Here is a 6000-nt window from a genome sequence, read left to right as displayed (position 1 = left end):
ATTGAAAGTGTTTAGGTTTGACCTCATATTATATGGTTTTGGTAAGTCTGCAGACAAAAGTCTGCAGATAATCTGCACGTGTGTATGGGGCATTAGATAAAAAAGACGATTCAGCATAGTCTGATGGCTTTGAGGCTGCATTTATCTGACTGAAACCTCAGACCAAGCTGTCCAATAAGTGATTAGGCACTGCTGTGAGGATTTACTGAATTTTGGGGAGAGTAAGGATCACACATGTAATGTAATAAGAATAATAATTCTCATGGCAAACCCTTGAGAAAGTCGTGTGTTTAGTGATGCAACGCATCGGAAGGAGCCGGGTGTTTTACTTTCCAGGCACTGCCGAGACCGGAAGTTCAGATTCTATAGCGTTCAACCTGTGTGTGACCATACGGTCCCAGCTGCTATATGTATAGCAGTTATTTTATCTGTAAGTCTACTTTTGATTTTTAATACATTTTCTGATGATACTATACCATGAGGATTATTATTCTTATTACATGTGTGAGCCGATTGACTGCTACCAACTACTGAGTAGCATATACTATACGGAGATTGAGTCTGCAGTTGATGCGTTACCTTTTGATTGAAGGTGAGCAGCCATTGCACAGGGTGGTGGAGTCTATCTCTTTTCTTGGATTGAGCACTGGCCTATATGATTGCCCATATTTCACCAGAACTTTATTATCGTGTTTATTCACGTTTTTGCACTGGATTTTTTGCAACATTATTTATAATGGACACTTTGTTTGATATTTATTCTATGTTTGTATCATCCACACTATATTGCCAAAAGAATTGGGCAACCTCCAAATCATTTGGTGGAGGGGGGGGTTATGGTGTGGGGTTGTTTTTCAAGGGTTGGGCTTGGCCCCTTAGTTCCAATGAAGGAAACTCTTAAGGCGTCAGCATACTAAGACATTTTGGACAATTTCATGCTCCCAAATTTGTGGGAACAGTTTGGGGATGGCTCCTTCCTGTTCCAACATGACTGATTGATGCTGTGAATCACACCTGTTCTATATTTGAGGTGCGTTTTGAGCTCTAATATTAACCCTCTGACAAGTGGCATTTTTAGGGAGATTTGTTAGCCCTCCTTGCTCATATCAGTCCGCTATGTTGGAGAGAATATGTGCGATGCTTACCTGGATATTAGGGACAATGTTCAATTGTGTATTGTTCTCTGCGAGATTTAGATTGTGATGCTAACCACATCATTTTATTGTTATATATGTTTTGCAGTTTTAATTTGACTCATTATTGGGATTGTGTTTAATTCTTGTAAGGGGGGGATCCCTGTGAGACCTGGGAGTGTTGCGAGCCTCTACTAAGTTTGCTACGCTAATAACATCCCAATTGGTATTTACATTACTTAGAGTCTAACCATACTTATAAATTTAATTTTAAAATTCATAATTTTAAACAACTCCATTCCAGATTATCTGTATTTGATTGCCAAATGGACAATAGTTACCCCAATTATAGAGCTTTATCTCTATATCTCAATTGTTTGCCAGGCTAGTGTGGTCCATTATTAAGGCTTTACCTGAGTCAAGATGGCGATATGGGTCTCTACTTCCTGGTCCCGCGGGGAGGTTCCTCTTTTCGCTTTGTTACTATATAAGAGGTGGCGTCAGCGCGCCGCCCGTACCTTGAGAACGTCATCCTTTGACGAAACGTACGGCGGTCGTGGCGTGCTGACGTCACCTCGTTGAGATGCTCAGGCGGGTGTTCCTAGCTGTCCGGCCGGCAGCTTTGGATTCATCGCATACCTATATGCTTTACTTGTAAGTGCATTACTTTTACTTTTTGGTCCAAATAAAAACGGTTTTACACTATGGGCATCTCTATTGTTTATATGTGAATCCGGGAGCCTTGTTTGTGGGTCAAGCCATCTATACCACCAGGGACGGAACGTATACATAGAGGATAGATAACCTTACCTGTGGATATCGGTTTTGTGGTTTCTGCATACATCTGCTTATATCTGGTAAGCAGGGATTACTAGTGACGGTCCTAAAGGGGTCACAGGTCATCTGAATGTTCATATATGCCTGTTTTGCTGCACCATCTGGTAATTGAACTGTGATCCAGGTGGTGGCTCAGCTCATCTCTTCGCTTGTCCTTGTCACCTGAGACAGCTTTTGGATAGTTCTATTTTATTTTGCTTTCCCATCTGGTAAGCAGCCTGTGATGGTGGTGGTTTTCATTGACACTTTTCTTTCCTGATACACACGGGAGTTTATCTTTATCAATATTATACAGTATTACGCTATGTGCTTGTTTGTGTTTTTTATTCCATCACTTCTCCAACGGTGATCCTGGGACGGACACCACTGGGACTGGACCTGCCTGCAGGGGATAAGTGACCGCATCCAGGGACATCTTGATTTGTGATATAAGCATCTATATAAACACAATCTGGTAAGCGGTGACTTCTGTCAACGGCCCTGAGGGGTTCCTTTACTATCAGAGTGATCTCACATGCTCCTTATACCTGCACCATCTGGTAATTACACTGTGATTAAGGTGGTGGCTGGTTTGTTGGCTTAGTCAGGATTGCTTTAGTTGTTTTTTGCTTTCTCTGATAATCCATCTGGTAAGCAGCCTGTGATGGTGGTGGTTCCTATGAGCACTTTCTTTGTCTGATACACACGGGTGATATACTTTCAATATACAGTATCACGCTATGTATTTCTATTTTTCATTTGATATATCCATCAATTTGTGATCCTGGGACGGAAATTTCTGAGGAGGATTTCTTCATAAACTTCCATCAGGCTTGGATAAATACACGCAAGGCCCAATTTGCTGCTGCATCTGGTAAGCAGTAATTTCATACGTAATCTACATCTGTGGATCTTCGCTTGAAACATTGGACCCTTATTTGATCGTTTTGTATATTAACACTGAATTTTGGGACTTATTTGGACTCAATTTATTTATTCGTGTCACTAAGCGCAGCTTTCCTTATCCACTATTTTTTGATGTTTGTCACATATTAAGTTGCCGCTACCTGTTTTTCTGATATTTAGCGCAGTTTCTCCCCTTCCTTTTTTAGTTTGGGGATGGCCCCTTCCTGTTCCAACATGACTGTGCACCAGTGCACAAAGCAAGGTAGACAAGGTAAGTCATAAAGACATGGATGAGCGAGTTTGGAGTGGAGAAACTTGACGGACCTGCACAGAGTCCTGACCTCAACCCGAAAGAACACCTTAGGGATGAATTGGAGTGCAGACTGCAGAAGCCAGACCTTCTCTCCAACATCAGTGCCTGACCTCACAAATGCGCTTGCGGAAGAATGGTCAAACATTCCCATAGACACACTCCTAAACCTTGTGGACAGCCTTCCCAGGAGAGTTGAAGCGGTTATGGCTGCAAAGGGTGGGCCAACTCAATATTAAACCCTACAGACTAATGCCTCGTACACACGCATCGATTTTTGGCCGGGAATTTTCAGCCAACGTCCGATCGGCCGATTTTCGGCTTGTTAGTATGATGCTTTCGACAACCGACTCCGACTTTTCGGCCGAAAAAAATCTGGTGTGCAGACTATAAAATTTTTGTTGGCCGTCAACGCAACGGTCGATTTTCCGTCAGTCAGTACAGATTTCGGCAGACAAAAATCTGATGAGCAAGACTGGGCATGCTCAGAGAAGAAAAAAAACACGGAAAGTAAACCAGCACATGACATCACTTCTGAAGTAGATTTTTGTTGGCCGGGAAAATTTGTGTGCAGTCTAGGCACATTCCAACCAACAAAACACCACTCTGGACAAAAGTCGGACGATCGGTCGGCCGATAATCGTTGCGTGTGTACGAGGCATTAGACAGGAATGCCATTAAAGTTAATGTGCGTGTAAAGGCAGGCATCCCAGTACTTTTGGCAATATAGTGTATTTGTTGCCCAGAATGCAGGTTGGGGTGTTCATGGGCTCTAGGCAAGTCTGGTAAAGAAAACAGGTCAGTCTTCCTTTTAAAAGGCCAATTGTAAAAATGGTTTATTGGGCCTGGAGTTCAGTTATCAATAATCCTTTAATAGAGGCTTCTTTGCATGCTGAGACTCTGCCACAGAGTTACCATCTGAGCAAGTCTTCTGCCAATACATAGTGTACATTTTTAATACAATAATATTATAGACATTCCCTTTAAGGAAGAATACAGATGACAGCCATGGAGCAAGCATCTGAAAAAAAAATGAAAATCTGTCCTAAAAGATAGCTTTTTGCTGCAGAATATGTGTTTTTTTTAAAGGTAAGTGAATATATATATATATATATATATATATATATATATATATATATATATATATAGTAATTTGCGTGTATTGAGCAACTAAAGAACTAACTTCTGCAGTGTTGTCGTATTGTTGTGATCCTTCCCGAGCACAGCTTATGTGATGCCCATGTTGATTTGGGCAAGGTGACAAAGAAAAAAGGTAATGCATTTTTTTTAGCTCAGGAAAGGACATCCCAGCGCCATCTGCCAACAGCACAATTTTATTAAACTGCCAGCATGATCGATTGCATAGGCATTGAATAAAATCCAAGGAACAGCTAGGCAATGCCATTAAGTTATCATTAATAAGTGACACCACAGGAAAGCAGCAACTAAATATTACTTCCAATTAGTTGTAGAGGAATGTTATTTGCAGCCTTTAAAGGATGTTTGTATAGAGATAGGTGTTTTTATGTGCACACCAAAATGGGACTGTGTCCATCAGGTAACTCTTCCATATAGGGTATGAACCTTAGAAGAAAAGATCATCGAAGGGCAGAAGTAGAAGACTAAACGACATTGCTCCAACTCTCACACAGGTCCAAATGTCAGCAAAGTGCTTGTCCCTGCTATAAAACCCACTGTAAATAAAGTGTACTTTGATATCAAGTCAGTAACTATGTTCAGAGAGTGGCAGCCATACACAGTGCAATAAAACTGAACAATCAATATCTGATTCGACAAAATGATCAAACTGGACATTGATTAAGCCAGTGGTCCTCAACCCTGGCCTACAGGGCCCACTAACAGGCCAGGTTTTAGGTATTACCTTGGGGAGATGCAGACTAGAATACTGCAATCACTGAGCAGCAAATTATATCACCTGGGATGTATTTCAGTTATCTTGCAAACCTGGCCTGTTAGTGGGCCCTGTAGGCCAGGGTTGAGGACTACTGGATTAAGCAAGACAAAGACGGCATGGCTGAGCAATGAGCAACAGATATTGACTTTTCCAATCCAATTGACAAAAGTCAATCAGTTGTGGTAGAAAAAAAACACAATCATACAGGGACGATTGATGACATTTTTTCCCCAACCATAAGTGATCTCTGTGATTCACTACTTCTGATCGCTCAGGAGCACAAAAGGAGTCCTGTTCTGCCGCCAAACCAACTTGATATAACCAACTTTTGGACGCTAGTGAAAAAAAATGCAAATTGAAGTCTCACACCACTACTAAGAGGTTCCGATTCAAATTTATTCCAATAAAAGCCAGGGGTAAATCTGAAAAATTGCCTAAGCGTTTCTCCAAAAACACCCCCATGCCATGATTAGGGCATGATTGAAAGCTTTAGGGAAACTATACTATATTTTTTGTGAATAGACTATACATGAGCTGGACCTTTCTATTATTTCTTTCAGTGTGATTACAAGCACATGCCTTGTCAGCAACTAGTTTTTACTACTCTATGAATTCTCCCCCTAGCCTCTTCGGAATAAAATCACATTTGGAGCTTTTATCAGTGGTGTGGCACTGCTTAAGGTTTTGATGTTAGTCAGTTTAACCTGCAGTATAAAAAGTAATTGAACGTATATTTAGTAAGGCAAGCTCCCATTTACATATTTAGCAATAAAACTACTTTATGATGCAAATTATATGAACATAAGGCTTTTATTACAGGCAAATATAAATCTAGTTTTGCATAATAAAAAGGTGCTTTTAGTTAAACATTATACATACAAATTGTTTAAGATGAATTTCCACGCCAGCAACACAATATT

This window comes from Pelophylax lessonae, assembly GCF_965119305.1.
Source record: "Pelophylax lessonae genome assembly, chromosome: 13".
Lineage (NCBI taxonomy): Eukaryota > Metazoa > Chordata > Amphibia > Anura > Ranidae > Pelophylax > Pelophylax lessonae.
This window is presented reverse-complemented; position numbering follows the sequence as displayed.